Source organism: Etheostoma spectabile, chromosome 7 (genome assembly GCF_008692095.1).
Source record: "Etheostoma spectabile isolate EspeVRDwgs_2016 chromosome 7, UIUC_Espe_1.0, whole genome shotgun sequence".
In the NCBI taxonomy this organism is placed as follows: domain Eukaryota; kingdom Metazoa; phylum Chordata; class Actinopteri; order Perciformes; family Percidae; genus Etheostoma; species Etheostoma spectabile.
This window is the reverse complement of record NC_045739.1, coordinates 3,055,385-3,077,378: the sequence shown is the minus strand read 5'-3', so window position 1 is coordinate 3,077,378 and position 21,994 is coordinate 3,055,385. Positions and strand designations below refer to the sequence as shown.

General features: G+C 38.9%; 1 long non-coding RNA gene across 1 annotated transcript; it reads right to left on the bottom strand.

The window, feature by feature from the left end:
• Positions 1–329: 329 nt before the first annotated feature.
• LOC116693131 (uncharacterized) lies at positions 330–6,916 on the bottom strand. The gene is made up of 3 exons (XR_004332856.1): positions 6,906–6,916; positions 6,692–6,700; positions 330–546 (listed from the first exon to the last, which is right to left on the bottom strand). It is a non-coding gene; the product is annotated as an uncharacterized LOC116693131 (long non-coding RNA).
• Positions 6,917–21,994: the final 15,078 nt, after the last annotated feature.

The following is a 21,994-nucleotide window of genomic DNA, read 5'->3' as shown; positions in this document are numbered from 1 at the left end:
GAATCAGCTGCAGCTGTCTGATTGATTTTTTAGAGAGACCTGTAAAGACCCCGTTACAGTAGTCAAGTCTACTGAAGATGAAAGCATGGACCAGTTTTTCCAAGTCCTGTTGACACATAAGTCCTTTAACCCTTGATATGTTCTTTAGGTGATAGTAGGCTGACTTTGTAATTGTCTTAATGTGGCTGTTAAAGTTCAGGTCTGAGTCCATGACTACACCCAGATTTCTGGCTTTGTCTGTTGTTTTTAACATTGTTGTTTGAAGCTGAGCGCAGACTTTTAATCGTTTTGAAAGCTGAAAGCAAAACCTAAATTTACTTATGGATATTAAACAAAGAAATGTTCTCCCCTAGTCTTATAAAGGTCATAAATCAATACAAGAGCAGCCTACTTCCTTGTTTACTACTGCAATGAAACACTTGGTTAAGTTGTCACCTTGGTTCTCTGAGGAAAGACTATTTTACAGTCATATTTCTTAATTGAAGTTTTCTTTAACATAGCATTAAAATCTTGTCTCGTTCTCGTGAACCCAATCTCCTGTCTTGTCTGCTGAGTGTCTCGACACACATCTAAAAAATATCAAATTGAAGATTTGATTTGATTGATGTCTTTATTTCGAACATGCAAGAGAAAGTATATACAAATAAAATACAAAATAATAAAAAGAAATAATAAAACAATGTTTAAAAACATTGGAGAGAAAAACAACAAAGTACCCTTCTTTTCTGTGTTAACATCCCTCTATCACATGTGCGAAAAGGAGTAGGAAGAAGTAAAACTTATGTACTCCTACCCCTTTAATTCTTGCATTCCCTCAATTTACAATATTTCTAATTCTGCTGCTATATATATCCATATATATATATATATATATATATATATATATATATATACATACACATACCTACACACATACATACACACATATACCCTCATATATATGTATACATAAACAAAACAAAAAACACAAACACAAACAAAACTTTCTACAGTGCTTCTCTATACTTTCTAAAACTAATTTCTTTGTACATTTTTTTGAAAAGGAATATGTTTGGGCATTGCTTTAGGTTGTCATTTAGTTTGTTCCACAATTTAACTCCGCAAATTGATAAACATAATCTTTTCCTTGATGTTCTACATCTATTAGTCTTAAAATTTCCTCTTAAATCGTACCCTCCCTCCCTTTCAGAGAACATCTTTTGTATATTCCCAGGCAATAGGCTATTTCTTACTTTGAACATGAATACTGCAATTTGATATTCAATTAAATCATGGTATTTTAGCAATTTAGACTTTAGAAATAATGAATTTGTATGATTCCGAAATCCGGCGTTGTGAATGATTCTTATTACTCTTTTTTGCATTATGACTAGTGGCTGTAGTGAGTGTTGATAAGTGTTTCCCCAAACCTCTACACAGTAATTCAAATAAGGTAACAGTAGTGAGCAGTATAGGATGTGAAGTGATTTGGGTTCCAGAATGTGCTTAGCTCTTGCTAGGACTGAAATACTTCTGGACAGTTTGGTTTTGATGTGTTTTATGTGAGGCTTCCAGCAAATCTTGTCATCTATGATCACTCCAAGGAATTTATTTTCATGTACTCTTTCTATGTTGACCCCCTCTATAGAAGAGATTAACAAATTTGTACTACATCCAGTACTGTAGAGCCTACTTAATTTTTTTCGAGGTGATGCTTTGTCATATGTATTTAAGTGATCTTGAGCTTTTGTGTTTATAATAGCTTTGTTGGTAAAGTAATAAAAAGTTGTAATAAGTAATGATGTCCTAATAATGTCCTACCCAGGCTCTTTCCACATCTAATTTCAAGATGCTAATTTTATAGTTTATGCAGTTATATACTCTATTATTTTATAAAGTGACAACTGGTTTCAAATAATAATCACTTTCCTTTCTAAGTAGTTCTAACCAAAGCCAAGTCCAATTGCAAAGCAAGTATTTTCTGCTTGACATGTTGCCTTAAACCACCAGATGATACACTTATTTCCATGTACCACATAAATACTTAATGTCAGATTCAGTTGTACATATTTTTTGCAATTGGTTTGGGGAGTGAACCCACTGATTCTACAACATGAATTAAATTTAAAAAAAAAAAAAGAAAAAAGAAAAAAAGAAAGAAATTCAGAAGATGTTTGAGTCATACCTCAGAAATGTTGTCTGGATGCGTTGAAATCTGGACCAGAGTCTATTGTAGGTAGATTATTTGGCATCTATATCCATTCTACAATGCATTTTCTCCACATAGGCTGTTAAACACTGGCACATTTGTCCTTAGGCTTTGGTTTTTCAATTCAAGATATTATATCATGTTCCTTATCCCTCTGAACCTAAGTTGCCCTGCTATAAAACTATCTGTTGTATTAGTCATCAACAATTACACAAGAATCATAAAAACCCTTGACAATAATACTGAGCCAACAATTTAAGAAAAACAAAATGTAATTTTTTTTGTTTTTTTTTTAAATGTCAAGGTGAATAAGTTCTCTCAATACAAACACACATCTGGTTGAACATTACATTATTACATTACATGTCATTTAGCTGACGCCTTTATCCAAAGCGACTTACAATTGCTATATATGTCAGAGGTTGCCCGCCTCTGGAGCAACTAGGGGTTAAGTGTCATGCTCACGGACACACACCAAAGGCATGTGTTACATCCACTTCACCACCACCACTATTAACAAGTCTAGTGCATATGTTTATGCGGGATCAAACATGCTGGTTAGGATTTAAAAAAAGAGAGCTTAGTCAACTTGTGAATTAATTTGCTGTGGAACAACAGGGTTAGCAACATTGTTGTTGACATCTCCAGTCACAATTACTGTCAAAGTCTGTAAATTGGATTGGCAAGGCAGATGAGTAAACTCTTCTAAAGAATAAAGGGTTTGGTCCCAGTGGCCAATAAATAACATTTGAAAGAAACATGACATTTTAAAAACAAGTTTGTATTAAAAATGTGTTTTAAAGAATTTAAATAAAATACAGGTCTGCTTGGGCCTAAATGGAGGCGTTTTATGGAAAAGGTATTACAAAAAAAATGCAATTTTATTTAATTTTTAAAACAAATGGTTTCACACTGTCCTTGTATAATGAGCTGCTGCAATGTTAAAATGCACCAACCTAGTTTATGCTAGCGTGACTTTTAATGTACTGCCTTGTGTGTGCACATTTCCTTTATTAAGGGCTCTTGGGGTCTTGTGCCGTCTTAACAGTTCAAACTTGAATTCCCCTTCAGCAGTGTATTCCCAATAGCCTGGTTCCAGACCTCTGAGTCACCACTTACGTCTCTAATTTGTTCCACGATTCAAACAGGCCTGGAGTCTCATTTATAAAACTGTGCAAAGGATCCTTACTAAAAGTGTACGTATACCCAAAAGCCAAAAATGGCATATACCCCCAAAAAATTAAAAATCTGATTTATAAAACCCTGTGTAATCTTAATCTGTAAGCAATGTTCCATTTTTTTAAATTACAGATTACCCACAAGTGTGTGTACGTGAATCAGCGTCTTATCCCCCCCCATATACGCCCATTTTAAACCATAAAAGCCAACGTAAAGCACCTCCTGAATGCTGATTAGTATGTTAATGAACCTGGCAGTTCTTTCGTTAAGCCAAATCATGATGACTGGCAGAGAAAAAGCAAAACCCAGATGCTCAGGAATTGCTGTAAATTGAATTATAATTTTGGCCTGCTCTCACACAGTGTATGGAAACCTGATCTATAGACTACCTGTATCAATATTGCTGTCCAAAACGGCAGAAATTACGGCACTCGGGGACAGCTTCGATTTAACAGCTATATATTATATCCAAACAAGGCTTAGTAATAAAGATGAACATTATAATATTTATATAAAAACACTTAGCTGTCTGACATTTACCTCTGTACACAGCCAGTTAACCCAAGAGTGTCGAGGACCTGTATTTGGACCGGGATGGCACGGTTCCGGTGCGTTGCCTTGTCTACTGGACTCAATTCAGTACATAGATCGAAGAACACAGCTTTAGGGAATTTAAATCGGCATATTAGCCAGTCAAACATGAAACAAGAAGTCCAGTTTGGACACCGTTTTATTTTCATTTGAGGCAAGATTTCACAACTGGTGTAGGTGATAAAGGGTCACACATATTTTCTATTAACTCCAGTAAATCAAGGTTGCAAACCCAATTATATCTAAACATATACACTGATTCTAATTTGTAGTTTGCTTTCAAATGCAATTACTACAACCCCAACATAAACACTTGCCTGTAAACCGCATTGTTTTACTTGCTAAATCGTAACCAAAGGTCAAACTGCCTTAATCAGAAATCCTAATCTTCATTCATTTTCACATGGCAAAAAGGAACCTGTCCTATATGTGGTAGAAGATAGTTGTGGTTGTACTAATAAGCACCGATGTACTGGAAGATTGAGACTAAATAGGTTCACTAATTGTTGAAGAAAACTAAGGGGGGCTCGTCAGGTCGGTAAAGTAAATCAAAGCCAGCCCTGAGACAACAATAGCTAAAAACACAATGCAATGGGGTGCCCGGGTAGCTCACCTAGAAGGTAACTCCTCGTCACAGCAGCCAGGGGTTTGACTCCGACCTGTGGCCCTTTGCTGCATGTCATCCCTCCTTTTCAAGTCTAAGCTGTTCTGTAGAAACAAAGGCCTAAATCTTAAAAAAAAAAAAAAAAAATAATAATAATACACAAAAAACAGCAAAATACAGGACGGACACTATTGTCTCAGATATTAGTATATCAGAATCAGTGACAAAAATCACCAATGTCCAATAATTTCAAATCAGTTTTATCTTATGCTATCAAGATGGAACATAACAATTTTTTCGTAGTGCAACAACAGGACTGTTTTGTCAAGATTATGTCGCCTGAACCAATATTAACTAACTCCATTTAATTTGCATCAAGTTCCTGCACAAGTAATTTCTGTGACTGATTGTGCTAAAACTAGGTCTGCATTCAAACCCATCACCCCGAGATGAGAGATAAATGAGCTGTAGAGGAGGCATCCACTCTAAGTAACAGGGAGGGAAGAAAATACACTCGCCTGGTGCCTCTGAAGTGCTCTCAACTGACTGGCAGCAGCATATCACTTCTGTTGATTTATTTTAAAGGATGTAGTCATCTAACCCACAGATGGCATGTGTCTGCTGGTCAGTGGAGGTCAATCCGAATTCATGTTCGCTCCACTCAAAACATCAATCTATTAAATGTGGATGGAACTTAGTTTTGAACTTTACTAGGAACCACTGAGTCACAATTACTATTCTAGTCATTCCTGTCAGAGTCCACTCAAACTCATTCACTGTTTTTGAACAACATCAGTTGTTGTGTCTGTGTCTTTCAAAACAATACTAAATCACTGTTGGAAAATAAATCCGATAAATGCTAAAGTTAAGGTTTGGTTTGGCTTAAAATTAGTACATTATTAAAGTCACGGGAGCTTCATTGTCAGGGTTACAGTAACGACGTGGTTAAGGATAGGGAACGACCATGGCTGTGCTTAAAAAAATGCAGTTGGTTGGAAATGGGGAAACAGCGGTCAACATTAGTCAAATGTTTCCTAGACCCAATCCTTCTCACTCTATAGAGGGCTCTGTCACTTGAGCATAAACATATGTTGCTTGAAGCACTTGCTGAAAATACTGATGCAGATTTATTCTCAAATGCTATAAAATTGAATAAGACACCCCAAAATTAATGAAAGTAGAGATTTGTACTTGCCAAAGAACGTTGTGTGGAATCAATTATGTTATTTTGGGTAATTAAAAAGAAAATTAATATAGGAAAACGGGTCAATTTCACCCGAGGACAACATGAGGGTTGTGTTTTTTTGTTTTTTTATTGTCACTCAGAACATCTGTGTTGAGATGGCGTCTGTCAACTTTTCATTTAATTCTATTCTTACTTTGATCGCTTTTTGTATTTGCGTGTTACGCACAAGGCAGCGGAGCTATTGTCTACACACGTGATCAGCTGATAGCGCTGTGTCGACCTGTGCTGCTGCCGAGGGCCAAACCTGAAATCCGGAAGAAACTACAAAGGAGACGCCCGGGTTGCAGAGGAGGAATTATACACAAGGCAAAAAAAAAGCATAAGCCTTCCGTCCCAGCAATCATTATGGGGAATGTAACGTCTCTGGGGAATAAGACGGACAGACTTGCAGTGCTCAATAAAACCCAGAGGGAGTTTGGCGAGTGTAGCATACTGTGTTTCACCAAGACATGGCTGCACTCACACATCCCGGACTATGGTGTGGCGGTACCCGGCTTTTTTACGGTTCGGGCGGACAGGAACGTTATAGGAAGCGGTAACAAGAATGGAGGGGGGGGGAGTGAAAAGTGGTGCAATCCCAGACATGTGAATGTGAAGGAACGTTTCTCTTGCCCGGACATTGACCGCTGTCTACATTCCTCCATCTGCTGATGCGGAAGCAGCTGCTGACGTCATTCACACCACTGTCCCACGACTCCAGACGCAGCATCCCAATGCCTACATCACTGGGGATTTTGATCATGTTTCTCTGGACAAATCCCTTCTGGACTTTCAACAATATATTAACTGCCCCACAAGAGACAATGCAACTTTGCACCTTCTGTATGCAAATGCCAAGGATGCTTACAGTTCCACTGGCCGCCCCGGCAAATCAGATCACAACCTTGTCTTGCTGTCTCCTAAGTATGTTCCTCTTGTCCTGCGGCGGCCTGTCCACAAAAGGACTGTGAGGAGGTGGACTCAGGAGGCTGAGGAGGCACTGCAGGATAACTTTAAGTCTACAGACTGGGGCGTGCTTCTTAATGATAAGAAGAAAGCTTTCAGGTCATGGCACAGGCAGGAGCTAAGGGAAGTACAGTACAAACTGTGGGATAAACTGAGGGAGTGTAAAAACACCTTCAGGAGGAAGCTGGAGGCCAGTCTAGTTGGGTGTAGAAGGGATGGACAGCAGGGAGAGTACAGAGCGCTGGTGGATGACTTTGTGGAGTGGACAGGTAAGAATCACCTGCTGCTGAACGTGGATAAGACCAGAGAGATGGTGATCGACTTCAGGAGCAAGGTAACGGCTATGCAGCCCCTTTGCATCCTGGGAAGAGACGTGGACGTCAACACTGACAACAGGCTGAACTGGAAGATCAACAGCACTGCTGTTTACAAGAAGGGAAAGAGCAGACTCTATTTCGAGAGGAAGCGGAGATCCTTTAACTTGTGCAGCAGAATGTAGGAGAAGTTCTACCAGTCTGTTGTGGCCAGCTGAATGTAGGAGATGTCCTACCGGCTGGTTGTGGCCAGCGCTCTGTTCTCCTTCGCCATCTGCTGGGGCGGCAGCATCGGAGCCAGCGACACAAACAGACTGAATCAACTGATCAGGAAAGCTGGCTCCGTGATTGGTTGCAAACAGGAGAAATTTGAAGCTGTGGTGGAGAGGAGTCACTAAACAAACTGTTATTTATCTATCATGGATAACCTCGACCACCCTCTCCACCCGCCCACACTGGTCCAACAGAGGAGCTCCGACAGCTTTGATGTCGCAAGGACCGCTACAAGAAATCATTCCTACCACAGGCAATAAAACGGTGTAACACGTAGTCATTGGGTGCTAGATAAGACTCTGAGACATCGCAATCCTGCAATTAGTGCAACTTGCACAATAGGTCGATTTATCTATCTATCAAACCGGGCGTACACCATGTCCTGCGTACCTTTCCTTTCCTTTATACATCCCAATCAACGTGAAATTGCACGCACATGAACGAGCCACCGACCCCACCTCCTTCCATAAAATAATATGGAAATGACTAAATAAACGTGTGGATTGTGGAGGTAAAAAAAAAAAAAAGTTTGTCATCGCGGATATGCAATCAAAGAAAATGCCCAGAGTGGCCAATGGTAACCAGGCAGCGAAAGCACCAAACCATGGCAAAAAAAAAAAAAAAATATATATATATATATATATATACATACATACATACATACATACAGTATATACACTGTACATAAGTCTAATGTTGAAGTGGGTATCAAGCCAACAGTGGCAGTGCCACACCAAATACAGGACATGCATCTCAATGTCAGTCCAAAGTGCGCACAATGAGCAGTTTGATCTCACTGATGTAATGCCATTTATTTATAGTTTTCGTAGGCTCTGTGAGACAGAGTCCAGCATGCAGGAGACCCAACTCAAAAGGAGAGGTTAGTGAGGCCAGTGTCTTCACAGCGGGCAACAGCGCGGATCCGTTATGCTATGTGTGGATGAAATAGTTAATAGGACTAGAGTAACAGAGATATGTGCAGAATCAAGACAGTCAAGACGGCCCGGTGTTTGGTGGCACGGCTACACCTTGTTCACTTCCATAGCCTACAAATGATCCACGGGATCAGTTACACATCCAATGACTTAGCCTACCCAACACAGCCTACCCGTTTGTTCCTGGGGAGATGGATCCTTGTGTCCTGCCTCCTGTATCCCATGGATGTCTGAGTCTCCGCAACTACACACTCACAGATACTATCGCATTTTCCCATGCCGATCTTTTTGTTGCACCGTAAGATATTTAATCCACGGGAAATGCAGAGGATGACTGAAAATATTTTCAAAATGGATTTTCATTCATTTTCCATCCACACAGAGGTTAAGTAGCCTGCAAATTAAACAGTTATTAGTGTGAAAGATGTGAAATATTATCTACGTAAATGATCAAACTTTTATGGAATATCGGTAGATATAGTTAGGTTTTTTCATAGTCAACGTCAGACATATGCCAGTAAGGGAAGTGGAAGGGTAATTTTGTAATGTGGGGTGATTTTCAGCACTTTTCAGTCAGATTTCAAAGGAGCCAGAATATACTTTGCAGATGGCCCGCACATTCTCACGTCAAGTTCATTTTTTATAGATCAAAAAGTTTCCGTGAAAACCATTGTACGCAACGTTTATACGTGGCCCCTGGTGTTTCTCTTGAAAGTTTGATATTGGGTGTGAAATACCCTTTCACAGCTTCCTGGAAAACCTTCTGGAAAATTAGACTCTCCTCTTGCCAAGATATTGAAGATCAAAATTTGCCCACTCAACTTATCCAGTCTCCTATTCTTCCATACATTTCTCAGTTCAGTTCAGAATGGCATCTCACATTAGGTTGGTCAACAGAAAAACCCCTGTGGAAGCTCTCTGCTCAGAATCAGCTGCTCTGTTCAGTGTATAGGAGTTAAGGTGACACCTATGAGCTCCATTTAAGTCCAGTTTGAACTAATTATCTATTATTATCTCAATGTATATAATGTTTGAATCAACAGCACTATTTCTAATTAATTAATAGTTTGAAATGTTTTTCTTCAAATAGGTTTTAAGAATTCAGAGATATCCAGAGTGTGTTTCTCGTCTTTAAAACTGTAATCAGCAGTGCATACCACAGATGGTGTCCCATGGGGCTATGACCAGGGCACCTGGCCGCTCAATAAATCGATTTTCAACAGGAGATGATCCAGAGGATGATTACCCCTTTCTTGTGAGATCTTCATGGAAACTACTTCAACATTACTGCCTACGGAAATTATTGTAAACAATCCTTCTCTGTGTCTACAATTGTACTCATTCCATCATACAGCTGTTGTGAAAACCATGTTCAAAACCTATAAAGCATGTACACAACCAAGAAATCCGATTTCCCCAGCTGAAATCTCCAAATTAAATTACAAAGTTCATCCAATTTCTGATTTGAAGCCACCTGATAGAAAAACTGTTATCGGATTATCCGATCTTTTGGTAAGGTTCAAGCACAAAAGCAACTTGGTTAGGTTTTGACGGTCAGTAGGAAACAGGAAAGAAACAGCAATTTTCCATTTCTGATGTTTCTTTCACGAATCCATCCCCCCCCCAACATCCTCCCTTTGTGGCTCTATAATAACATAACATCGGAGCCTTACTGTTGCTTGAGGGTTTGAACTTGAACATACCCACGTCATTTTTGAGCTTTTGCAGAAACAATTTTCTAGGGTCTTAGTCTTAAAGTCTTAGACACCCAGCTGTGTAAACATTTCTTTCTCCTCCAATAGGAAAATCGGATTCATCCTTACTTGACATTTAAGATATCAGTTTTGAAATCTGAAACCTACTTACTTGATTAAAACAAACTAATAGAAAGTAAACGCAATGTCCTCAAGCCTCAGAAAAATCAACCTATGTTTGTCTGGAAATATGTTGTGCATGGACATATCCGTTTGTACTGTTGAATTCACAGTAAAAAGACTATTATACTTTATAGACTAATCTATGTTAACAGTTGTCTACAGGGAATGATGATGAATGAGTGAAAAGATTCACTTTGATGCTCATGCAGACCTACAGTATTAACTCACAGATCAAATGAAGTGTCCTGTGGGTATTGGATATGTGATGCAAGTATACAAAATGGATATGTTGACTGCAATAACTGTATTCCTGGATTTTATGCAGAAGCAGCGTGGGCTCTGTGTTGGGCACAATCGGACACAATTTCTGCAGACTTGCAGGCTATGATGAGGAAAAGGAAGTGTGGGGTTGTGAAGGCCTTCAGGGTGGTTGTGAATTAAGTGACATTTTCTTTCCTGTCCCTTCCTTTTTATCTTGCCTTTTCCAGTTGCGTGCTTCAGTCTCTGATAGTTGAGTGAGGAAATGTTATAATGCAAAGTACTGTACATTAAAGAAAAAGTATTCAGACTCCCTCCATTTTTTAACATTGTTATTTGGCAGCTACGGTTGGGCGATATGGCTTGAATAATATCAATGTTTAGGAAATTCTGCGATATACCATATTATATACACACACACTCTTTGATGCATATGAAGCTACATTTTAAGTAATTTCTTTTTCAAAAGCTGCTGGATGTTTGAAGGTGGGATGTGGGTATTGGTTTGAGTGACTATACAGTATTTACCTACTTAAGTTTGAAACCAGAAAAATAATAAAAATGGAATTTGTACTCCTAAGAAATTTACCTAGTAAGGGCTGATACATTAAAAGGTAATTACATATATTTTCCTGGCAGGCTGAAACTTCCCACAGCGGCCCACCACAGTATAAATACTGTGATACTTATGGAGGCTCTGTTTATAAAATGAAAGCTTAAAAAGGTATTTTTATTTTTATGGACGGTCTTTTTTTCATCATCATTGAGCAGCGAAGCCCCATTATTATCACAGGATTATTTGTTGCCATCATTCGCCAGCTTTGCCTACTTAAGGCAGGGGCTGTAAAGTAGAGCTATGGTCTCTAAAAGGGGAGATATACAGCAAGCAGGGCCTCACATGACAAATGAGGAGCTTGGCCCACGCTTATTTATGGCTACTTAAAGCTGTCAGTTGGAGATGATAAAGGGTGACCGCTTGATTAGAAAGTGTTAGATTGGTCCAGTCCTTGTGACCCACGACAGGAACAGATGAGCAGGGGAAAGGTGCTGATAGCGTCTGGGAAACGTTTTTTTCCTGACATGTTCGCTGGTTTGGGATTTTTTGACGGAAGAGGATATGGATGTCAGGTTGTCCTGAGAGGTGTGCTTGTGTCAGCTTTATTTTCTTTTTTTTCAAACTAAGCTACATTTATTATGATTGACATCAAGAGTGGCGCTGAATTGGGTGTCATACTTCTAAAGTCGGTGTCAAGCTAAATGATTCTTTGGTAGAAAAAAAAACAGAAAATGCAAGATGTAAGGGAGGACTAGAATAAAACGGGAGGTTGCTTGCAGCTCTCCTGGGTGATAGGTGAAGACATTAATTTGAATAAAATCTATTTGCAATCACCTTCATTACTTTATGATGACCTTTACTTCAAAACGTGGTCTCTAATGAAAAGAAAAGGGAATGGAGAAACTGCACTACCCCTACCAATGGCATCCGTCAAAAAGTATTAAAAAAAACAAAAACAAAAAAACAGTAGTTTAACAAATGAACAAAAAAGAACTAAATGCACATTAGTGATTTCATATTAAGTAGATTTGTGTCATCTTGTTGTACATCTACAGAAGATGAGACTTGACAGATGTAATTCTGATATAAAGATGAATACAATGCATATTGTTGCAACTACAGCTGCAACACAGACACTAACATCAGAGCTTTTAGATGTTCAAAGTATGGCCTGAGAATTTCAGATGGCTTATCTGCCATCTTCTGTATTAAGTGGGACTTCTGCTGCAATGCAGTTAAGCTGCAGTTCAAAGACTGATAGGCACTCTCTGCCCTTTTTCTTCTAAATTGCTGCTGCGGTGCCATCTTGTTAAGTGGATGGTTAAGTATCAGGGTCTCACTGAAGCGTGTTCTGTTGGTAGATGAACCAGGACTTGCTGAGAGATAGGGAGCCACAGACACCAGATATTAACAGCAACATTCTCACCAGTTCAATCACAACTCAGACTGCCACGCGAGTCTTCACTCAGAGCCATTTAAAAAAAATAGATTAAACTGTGTTGTCGTTAATTTTGTTGTTGTGGGGAAACCATCCCAATCTCTGAGTTCAAGAGAACGGTGATAAAACAATACTCATATATTTTGTACTCAGTTGATTAGGAGGCCAAAATAAGGTTTAGGAACAGATCACTAGAGGCATGTGAATAACCTTTCTGTTGCTAATGTATTAATCAGCTATTTAAATGGTTGCATTTAATCATCATTTAAAGTTCACAGCCTCTTTCTTTAATGAGTTTGTGATAAAATAGATAATGCCCCATTAACTTAAAAACACCCACTAGCCTAAAGGACAGGTCTCACATCAATATAGCAGATTAAGAGAAAATAGCCGGTTATATTTGTCTTCTTTAGAAAGTTCACTTGCTAGACTTACTTTCAAGATGATTGACAAGAGGGACACAACAAGAGACTGGTGGGATGTGTAGATTGTGGTTAAGCCACAAATACAGTTTGCCTTTGAACAACACGCAGGAGATAGCTGTGACTGTTCATCGGAGTGAATTACCAGTAATAACGTGCGCCTGTTTTTTTGTAGCAGCCGGTGGGGCTTAGGGGCCGTCTACAAACTACAACACCAACGCAAAAATATCTATTAATTTAATGTTTAAAGGAGGTACTGTCTATAAACTTACCTCAATTATAACTTGTCTGTTTTACTACAGCACTTACTTAGAACAATAAGTTGGAAACTGAGTCCAGTTTCGCCGGCTGCTACTAGAGACCAATGTTTTAAAAACTAAATGAGTCTGTAGCTTCTTGTTAACCTTTTCTACATTAGAAAAGATGTGTCATTTGTGATTAAATAGAATTTCTAGAGCTGGGCATCGATTACAATTTTTAATCGCGATTAACCGCATAATTTCCCGGATTAATCGCAAAATGAAATAATGGATTCAAAAGTAGTGTATATAGTGCAATTTTATTTAAAAAATGTTCTGCATATGAACAAAAGTGCCGTAACATTTGTTCTGCAAAAACTTACCAGCATTTTGTTTATAAAGTAGCAGTTTAATAAAAAAAATGAGTGTACATCTCAACTTAAACAATGTATTTATCATGTCCAGAGGGGAATTCCATCTGGTTGGAACGTGTTGCATAAGCGACTCCTTCTTATGTACACGTCCTTCTGTTGTTGCTCTAACTCTGCAACACTTGCTGGACTGGGTTTAGAGCCCCACAACTTTTCTGCACATCGCAATGACACTGTCCAACGCGCTGTTAAGCAGAACACTGAGAGACATTGTCCAACGCGCTGTAAAGCAGAGACACTGTGACAGAACGCTGGAGAATGGGACATGATCAGAAGGCAGAAGGCTCGCAGCAGCGATCAGATTCCGTATCTATTCGTACTATCTGTGCTGACTGCAGGGACTTTATTTGACACATTCCACTGCTGTGCAACTTCAATAAAGTGTCCTGCGCAGGTTTCAGCATAATGTCTGTCCTCTGGTTTCATTACAGTCAGAGCACGTGAATGCAGCGCCCACTTTTATCAGTATCATGCACTGGAACTCCAAGATAATACTGGTTACCCAGTCCAGTAGTCCCCAGTGAGTCCAGTAGTCCTTAGGGTGCATGTTGTAGCGTGGTCGCTTTTGCAGTCCTCTCCTTTTCAAACAACTCGTGTATTCTTGTGATGGTGCGTGTTGAGGGAATCTCATACCTGCCGTCGTTGTCGCGATTCTCAGACCGATTTCCTCCACTACCCTACTGGGCCTGCAGTCTGTAGCTATCCACGTCGCTATGGCATTTGTTAGTGTCTCTTGACTTTGTTTATCTCTACGTACCCACACACTGCATCTAACGTATTCTGTCGAAGCCTCGCACCACTGTGTTTCGTTGAATGATTTGCTGGTATCAACTGTCAAGGTGATATTTCAGACTGGAAGTACTCCGGTGATAAGAAAATTCAACTTTGCAGCATTTACAAAGCCTGTGAGCAACAAACTTTTACAATAATAAAGAAATTACAAAAACTGCGTTAACGCGCAATAAAAAAAATGTTGGCGTTAATTAATTAAATAGTTAACGCGATAATAACGCGTTAACTTGCCCAGCCCTAATAATTTCACTATAGGATAATTGATCCAGAAAGTTTGAAACTTTGACTATCTTCCTAATTTCGCACAAAATTTAGTTTTTTTTTCTCTCAGCTGACCCCAGGGGGGCTCAATTACATCTGATCAATTAGCATCCACCACAATTTCCCAGAGCCCAATGTGGCATCTTCATGTCTTGATTTATCCAAGCAACAGTACAACATTTTTACAATTTGTTTAACCGGAAAATATTTGGCATTTTTTTAATAAATGACTTGAATAATTATTACTGTAATGTTCTTTAATGGTAATATTTTTAAAGTTTATCAAGATTGTTATTTATTAAACTGCATTAATGTGTAAAACTTTTTCTCCCAAAAAAAGGTGTTAGATTGGTTTTCATTTACTCCCTAAATCTGTCATATTGGTGTCTTTACGATAATAACTTTAAAAAAAAGAAAAAGGTATCTATGCTTAAAAGAAATGATAGAAATATGGTTTGGTCTTGGTGAGAACTCCCATGTCACTCTCTCTTTACAGAGGATAGAAAATGGGCTTCAGTTCAGATTTGCCTTATGCTAAATATGTTGACCACTGAGGGTCAATGCTGGTGCTCATAAATGCAGTACAACACCAGGGACAGACGGAGCCTCAGAACGAACACAAGGGGCACGCACCTCTCCGTGGCTGCAGTTGCCAACTGCTGGGAATAGAAAAGAATTCTGATTTGATTTTAAATGCTACAATGAGAGTCTGCTCTTTCAGAAGACACTGACAATTTAAAACTGCTGTGCCTGTGTTTGATTTTCCAACAAGCGACAATACAAGATTTGGGAAAGCCAATAAAGGCCAATCATCTTGGAGCCTCATACACTTTAATATCTGGCACAGACATATTTTCAAATGACAAATTCTCCCCAATGGAGACAGAATGTGAGACATCCGATTATATTTTCTTACAGGTGTAACCATGTGTGAGGTCTGGGATGCAGCCTTGTGCTACAGTCCAGACCTCAACCTGTGCTTGGGGATTGTCCCTGGCTTGGGTCTCGTGTGTATGGTTTCTGTTGTGTGTTCTGCTGTGCTGCTTTGCCTCCCTCCTCCCCTTCCGTTCCTGTTTATTGCTCTGGGACGTGTTCTAAGTCTCAGTGTATTGTTTTTAACTATTTGACCATTTCAATCATTTCACGATTCGATCATTTTAGGACAGCTGAATTGTAACAGCAGTGAGTGCTGATCAAACTCAGCAATAGGCCTAAGTAATATAGAATGGTTATTAAACATTGTTATACATGGTAATCCTGCATGTCAGAGTTGGTTTTAAGGTTTTTGCCCTGCAGCGGGTTACAATCGAAGAATGACTCACATTTCTCCCAAGAGCCTTTTCCATTTATCTCACTGAGATAGCCTTGCCATATCATATAGTGCCTTTCTCATATCCCGCAAAATGAAACAGCCATTCAAAGGATGGAAAATAGCCTGGAATTTAATGAAGATTACTGAATTAAATCTGGATTGAATTTAATTATGTGGTCTCCCTTTTTACAACCTTTTTCTTTTGCACCGGTCTAGTTGAATGTATTTTTGTTTCACCAGGTGAAGTAAAATGCACTGAACCTACTTGAGAAAGAAAATAGATTTTACCACAGCACATTGATCAAAAAGCAATGTCACAAAGCTATGGACCTGCCCTATGCTGCTTGACAACTACACAATAAAACAAGAGAAGGCTCTTCAGGTTCTTAATAAAAAATGTGACTGTGCAATTCTGTGAATATGTTTTACTATGATACAATTTATTATTATATTTGTTTGTTTCTGTGTCTTGTAATTTTCACCATGTCCCTTGTTGCTGCACCAGTGTGAATTTCCCCCACTGTGGGTTTATTAAAGGATTTTAATTTTCATAAATTTATAAATTTCACACTGAGTGCAAATGAAGGAAATCTACTGCCATCTTGTGGCTGTCTGAAGGTAAAGAATACTAACCTGGTTTTCCATCTTCTGCAGTATGAGTCAAATAATTAACACTATAGGGCACAAGCTATCCTAGGAAGCAAAGAGAACCTGCAGGGAGGAGTTTAATCATGAATACAAGTAGAACAGAGAGAGCCAACAGCAACACAGTATTTTACTTTGCTAGGTATAAAAACACAAGTTATTTAAATAGCCAAAACATGCCCTAGTTGGGATTGTTCTGTCTCGGAGAGTGTTCACCTTAGTCAGTATGGTGACATATTCTGATTGAGCTATTTTATATTTGCAGGACTCCTGTCACACAGTGTGCATGGTGAACCAGATTTTACCAAGTTATTTTTGCTGCATGCTCTACTTGTAGAATGCAATTTGTGGGGAGGCAGCTGCAGACATTACTACAAAAAAAAAAAAAAAAAAAGAGTGTATAGTGATCTTGTGACAATCCAGAATTAACTGTGACTGCAAGCTCTAAATTGTATCTGATGTTGAAGACGGTGCCATGTTTGTGTCAATCCTGGGCTCTTTGATATCACTGTGGCATGGTGTTGATCCTAGATGGATGAGGAGCGAGGCTACCTCTACACTCTTAAGAATCCTAATGTTTTTGCAAAGGGGAATTGCATTGAGTGCCAATCAGCCTAAATATAAGCACCCAGGGTATGTGCAGCTTTTTTGTGATCGGTCAGCTCTTAAGTACATGATCCAAATGTAGCTGGACCCAGGGAGAATACACATGGCAACAATCAGAGTGCCAGAGTCTGAGTGTTTAAAGCCCACATCTTATTTGTCAGTGAGGAGAATTAATCAAGCTTAAAGCCTTTGGAGCTGTGAGTAATGAGGATGGAAATGGGCCACCAGGACGATGTGATGAGGATTTAGAATGCAGTTCACGGCGGGGTAGTACCCCATCTCAAAAGAGATGGAGGCCATTTATTTCTCTTCCTATTCTTTTGCCAGTTGACAAATACTTTTTAGTCATACAGTATTGCTTTCCTGTCTGATTTATCTCACACAGAAGATCTTGGAAGTTAAATGAGATCTCTTACAAATGACTTTGAATGCGTGGAATACAGTACATGATAGGACAGGGCTAGATAGAAACACTGTTCTAGTAAGTTACAAATTCAGACTAGGATCAAATGTGTGAGACTCATAACTAAAGCGTTATTCCTCAAGTTTTTGCTGAGGGTCCTGTTTTCAATTGCATACATGCTTCAAATCTGAATCAAAGCTGCCTTTGTTTGGTTCTGTTGGTGACACCAGATGAACTCTGGTCTCATCTTATCAAAAATAGCCTTTCATTACTGAGCAAAGATGTCTGGGCTGTTCTGGTCTAGAGTCCAGAATTCAAAAACCCAGACTACAAAGTAGATATTTCCCCCATCGAATTTCTTAATATAAGCATTCCATATGGCAATTCCTCTCTTATGGAGATGGCAATACAATACATTTGAGCGTCAGACGCAGAGCACCTTCATTTCTTTCTTCTACACATTTTGCCTTGAGTTCACTGTGAATTATAGCCATCAGTGGTCTATCAGCGTTGCAGTGGGCATGTGAGAGGCACCTGATGTATCAATGCAATTATAGCTCTTTGAGTAGACATGCTCTAAAGCAATGATGAACGGGTGACAGCATATAGAGTATAAAATATGATGAAGCTGCAGGGCTTTGAAATAACCTCTGATTTTTGCAACAGTGGGGAGACAGTCTGATTGGAGAGCTCTGGGAGACTATGTTAAAGGAGCTACACCATCAATAAAACATAAATAATAATTCCATTGACTACCGTTCCTTTTGATGTTTCTTTGACAGCGTGTAACTTTACATCTGAAGCATTTGTAACCCCCCCCCATCATATACAACGCTCTGTCTCTGCAAGAATTGGAATGACTGAGATTTCTCTTGGCAGAGCCGCCAGAAGACTTTCCGGCAGGTTGCTCTCGTCCCATCTAGGTCGTCAAGCTCAGTAACGCTCAGCCCTCATCTGAGAAGTGTTTGATAGACTTCACTGGTCTCTGTTAGAAACAACGGTGTCACATTGTCCATTTCTTATACTGTCTATGGATCCCACTGATTCCGTTCCAGACTTGATTGTTATTATAACCGCATCTGCCCATGCCATCAGTTCGCCTTAATTCATTTGTAGAGTTCCAGACCAGCTGGGAGGAAAAATAAATTAAATAAAAATAAATAATCAAAATACACCTATTATCGTCCAGAACCTTTGTTATTAAGGTGTTTGATGGCCTGTGGAACAAAGGAGAGCTTGGATCTGTTTTTGTAAACATAGGAGCACAGTATGGTCGTCCTGAGGGTAGCAGTTCAAATGAGGAGGAAAGGGGGTGCTTCTGATTACCCACAATGCTATTTGCCTTTCTTAGTATTGTGTTTTTATATATACACTTTCCATACTTGGAATGGAATACCCGATAGTTTGCTGGAAGTTGTATTTTTTTTCGTGCTTCAGTGGCGATTAATGATTAAATCAAACAACCAGAAAGCAAATCAAAACCTCAAAGCCTTTTAAATTAGAAAAAGACAGGAGTCAGACCATCAATGCAGGCAATAAAATATCAGGACAAAATGGCAGTAAAGATAAATAATTGCCCAAAAGTAATTCTACCTAAACCTTTACTCATGGGATAACACTGAATTACCAGAGCTATTAAAGACGCCCATAGGCTAATTCTTAAAAGAGCGTCATAATGCTCTATTAAGTAGGAAGATGGGAATATCTCCTGCCAGGGTGGATTTCCAGCAGCAATGTATATTGCTTTCCAAACACAATTAGGTTACCTACTATGAGACTAGCTGCAAAAATCTATTAAGGAAGCCTCATTTTCATCCAGTTCCAGATCTAATTGTTTTTACACCTTAAAGAAAAATGGTCTGCCAAATATATCAGATACAGGCACTTAAGTCTGAATAGTGGCATAAAAGTAATAAATAAGGTTTTGGCAGCTGGCCTGGACCGTTTTATATAACTACTTGAAGAAAACTGTCTTTGTCAAATCCATGCATGTTACAGACATTATGACATAGCTTTCACATGATTTATAATCCTCAGTGGTTAAAAAGTTACACTGTCTCAAAAAACAATAAGAGGAACTTTCTCCTTTACGTTTGATTTGCTCCAAATTTATTAATCTTCTACACTAAATCTGTCCCACATGTATTAAAAGCTTTTACTATATGTTGCAGTTTTCATAATATAAAATTGAATTAATTAATTAGAGTCCAAACAAATTAGGATATTTTTAAGGCCGATATTTGGTTATTTAAAAACAATGCTTAATGCTTGCATAAAAATGTGCTTAAGAAGACAGAAAGTGATAAAGTGCATGTTTCCCCACACTCAAAATGAAAGGCATGCCTTTCTTTGATTAATATGAATGAACTCTTTTTCTTTGTCTAGCCCTTCATACTTCACTGATGACGTACTTACAGTTTTGAGTTGGATACATGTCCTAATGTGGGCATTTTGGTGAACGATAATTTTGTTCATGTATCTGGTGTATGTGCGTTGGAATGTGACCACACAAAACACTGCAAACAACTGCATGGATATTTTCAGAAAAACTGATTTATTCTGTAGTCATGGCTGCTTCTTCAAATTGTTAAACTGCAGAAACGTAGGAAAATATTTTAACAAATAGTTGCCTACGTTTACTGCACAACATTTCTCCATCTAATCATTTTTAATTACCAATAAAGCCTGTTTGTGTATTTGGATAGGCTATTTCTGATCATTTAGAGGCTAGGACATACTGCAAGTTCACCTAGTGAAGCCCAATTAAGAATGTCTTCACTCCTTGTTGAAGAGTGAGTGACAAGGCCTCAGCTGATGCACTGTTGAGGTTTCCCCCAGAAGAGCAATCTAATGCTACGGAGAGGTAGGCCAGGCTGTCTAGTTAGCACCTCGGCGGCTCTCTATGGTTCCCCATGACTGGAATGAAAGCTATGCAGCATGACATTTCATCAATATAAGGAGGGTAGACTGAGGGGGGTTTAATTCCTAATCCAGCTGGTTTATGTGGGCTCAGGCCAACTCAAGAGCCTATTCAGATGCATTAGAGGTACTGCACATGGAAGGACAAGCATGACAGGACATTGGCACCATTTGGACTTTGTCAGACATCTGAAGTGTCAAAAGTCTGTATTTCTATTTATTATTCGAGCCACAAGCAGCTTCCATGATGTGTCGTATCCCTGAAGCAGAATTGTTTGAACTGTCACGTTTTCTTCAAAATCAGAATTCTGTTGAGATACCAAACATTTTTAAAATGTTGTGATTAAATAACCCTAAATGTCCCAATATATATTTTAAATAACACTCGTGCTAGAAATGTGACTAACAATTTAAAAACCAGAAAACTAAATTGTTGAAAAGTTGGCACCAGAGGTAAGCCTGTGTTGTTAGCTAAATTTAAAGGTTTTATCCTCTGTACAAAAGCCATTTTAGGAAAAATCAGATTGTCAGGTTAAGCTCTGCTTTCATCAACCTTAGCTGTTGGTAGGGTTTGCTTTGGGCTGAATGCTAATATTAGCATGCTACCATGTTTATATTGTCACGTTAGCATGGTGACATGCTCACATTTAGCATAGTGGTATATGCTTATGTTTCACACGTTAGCATGCTAACACTAGTAGACTATGTGAGCATTAATCCTAAAGTACATATAAACAGTGGACATTGTCTGTTGGAGGTGCTAAATGAAAAGTCAGGGATCACCGAAGTCATTACAAGTCAGTGTCCGGGTAGCGTGGATGCGTGTGTCACAATCTGTTCTGTAGTTGCCCCTCTGGACCATAGTGGTGGACCAAGAGACTGAGCATCGCCATTTCTAGAGCCATGCTGCTAATGTGGCAAAAAAACAAAACCGGTTTCCATGGAGAGAACATAACAGGAATTAAATATAGTTACCTTCCTTAAGGAAATTAGATCAGCAACTGCAAAAACAAAGTGTGTTAAAGTCAACCATTGATGTTTCTCACCTGCTGGAGTGTCATCTGTTTAATGTCAACAGTGTCTTATGCATTATACATGGTGCACATTACACATTTTAAAAAGGAAGAACATATATTGGAATTGTTACGTGATGACTGTAATAGACAATCTGGTACATGACCTTGGCACAATTAATGTCTTGTTCTTCCTTTGACTTTCCCTTTCGGAAGTCCCATCAAAGTCATGATGAGAAGAGCTTACATAACATAATGCCGGACCTTGATTATGTTATATAACAAGTATGCAGGAGACAAGAGGATAAGTGGAAAAAGTGGTGTTCAACTCAGAATCAAACTGTTTTCTTTCAACATCATATTATTTTAAACTCAATGGAGATGGAATAGCTTCACAGTCCAAATAAATAACAATGTCTGTCTGTGCCACATTACCTGCTAGCCAGCACCAACCAATTACACCATTCAATTTCCATAGTTTAAGCAGCTTGTAATGCTGCATGTTTCCATCACAGTCTAGGATGACAGCTGAAACTCTAACTAAAGG